This window comes from Etheostoma spectabile, chromosome 2, assembly GCF_008692095.1.
Source record: "Etheostoma spectabile isolate EspeVRDwgs_2016 chromosome 2, UIUC_Espe_1.0, whole genome shotgun sequence".
Taxonomy (NCBI): Eukaryota; Metazoa; Chordata; class Actinopteri; order Perciformes; family Percidae; genus Etheostoma; species Etheostoma spectabile.
This window is the reverse complement of record NC_045734.1, coordinates 21,626,182-21,628,073: the sequence shown is the minus strand read 5'-3', so window position 1 is coordinate 21,628,073 and position 1,892 is coordinate 21,626,182. Positions and strand designations below refer to the sequence as shown.

General features: G+C 39.5%; 1 protein-coding gene and 1 long non-coding RNA gene across 6 annotated transcripts in view; one reads left to right on the top strand and one right to left on the bottom strand.

Annotated features, from left to right (window-relative positions):
• The window catches only part of LOC116700323 (uncharacterized), a 95,236-nt gene extending 94,254 nt beyond the window's left edge, over positions 1-982 (bottom strand). The window contains exon 1 of the long non-coding RNA XR_004334624.1: positions 902-982. This is a non-coding gene — a long non-coding RNA (uncharacterized LOC116700323). The remainder of the gene's footprint in view (positions 1-901) is intronic.
• LOC116700184 (complement C3) overlaps positions 1-1,892 on the top strand; it is a 134,518-nt gene that overhangs the window by 68,858 nt on the left and 63,768 nt on the right. The window lies entirely within an intron of this gene.

Sequence of the window (1,892 nt, the reverse complement as noted above, 5' to 3'; positions counted from 1 at the left end):
ATGACACCACTAGGATATAGAGGTATTCTTTACCTCTCAAAGTGTTAAAACTTTGCTTTGTTTCAGTGACACCACAACATTGACGAAAAATGTTCCTTTGAAAGATTCTATAACAACCTGGCAGTTCACTGGCATTAGTCTGTCAAGAACTTACGGTGAGGATTCAGTAGTCTTGCATTGCCAGACCTTCCTCCACGGTGCTTGGGAGAAGGGTGTGGCAAGTTGATAAAACATTCCAGAACAGGAGAAACATGCTCTGCTTCATTGCCATTTCTTTTAACCAATCACAATAGTCTCAAACGTTTATGTTCAAAAGTAGTTTTAGTAGTGAAAAAGAAAACTAAGATTGGACAGATATTCTAGCTAGCTGTCTGGATTTACCCTGCAGAGATCTGATAAAAGATAAACCAAAGTCCTCATAATCAACCGCAGAAAAATGCCAACACAAAGGAAGCCCAAGCCTAAATGAGTGAAATCCGGCGGATTTTCCGTTGGCAACGGAGTAATCCCAGAAGTGGAACGTTGAGGATAGACTAGAAGTCAGTGACTAAAACCTTTCTTGTGCTGTAGTTACGCCTCTAGCCCTCAACCACTCCCATCCCTTACAGTTGACCCCCTCTCTATCTGTTTCATAGCTTTTTTTATCCCTCTCATCTTAAAGGAATCTGTGTTGGCAAGCCATTAGAGGTCATTGTCCGGAAGGAATTTTTCATTGATCTCAGGCTGCCGTACTCTGCTGTCCGTGGAGAACAGCTGGAAATTAAGGCAATCCTCCACAACCACACCCCCGATTCTGCCATTGTAAGTCAGTGTTACTTTGCTCTGGTATTTCCAGTTCCAGACCATCTAATAACGACATAGATTTACGTTTGATGTTAGGTAGCACTTTTTAGTTGCTCACATGGTGGTCGAGCCCAGAACTGTGGCAACCTTATTGATACTAATGTATACAGTGTGTTGTTTCATTCTTGTGGAGAAAACACTGTCAAGCATTACAATTCTTTAAATTTGGGATGCATCATTGTTAGGTGACCTAAAATTAAACTGATTATTATGATCCAAATATTCACTCCATTGGGTTTTTATCTTTAAAAACTGCACATACTTCAGTCTCTTTCTCCATCTTTGTCGTGTTTTCAAGGTGCGTGTGGATCTGACTGAAGAGGAGCATGTGTGCAGTTCAGCCTCTAAACGTGGAAGGTATCGCCAAGAGGTTAACATGGGCGCCCAAACTACACAAGCTGTACCCTTCATCATTATTCCCATGAAAGAAGGAGCATTTAGCATTGAGGTCAAAGCATCTGTTAAACATTCTTCGCTCAATGATGGAATCATGAAGAAGCTGCTGGTGGTGGTAAGAAAAACAGACTCCATCTAGGGGGTTTAAAGCTTATTTATACCATATACATGTACGTAGTATATCAACGCTATGATTTTGATTAGGTTTAGGCGGAAAAAACGACTTAAATTAAAAATGTGGGTTCAAATAAGTAAAATGGGTACAACTACAACTTCGTCGTTGTGGTTACAATGAAAACCATGAGTTAAAGGTTAGGGAATTAATGTTGTTACATGTTGAAAAAAACATTGATTACCACCGGTTGGAAACAGTAAAGCCACAGCAAACTCCAGTGTTAATTAAAGGAATAAGTCATCATACAGACAAGATGCTCTAAAATAGTTGTAGTTTCTAATGTTTGTCCTCACTGTTGTATTTTTCAGCCTGAAGGCGTACTGGTTAAATCTTCTCAGATTATACTCCTAGACCCCACTAATAAAGATGTAGGTAAGTTTACCCAATTAGCCACTTTATGTAGTCATTTAGAAATGTTTTATCATTTTCTACCTGATACCCAATTTGCCCACTGTTTCTCCCTTTAGCTGGTAAACAA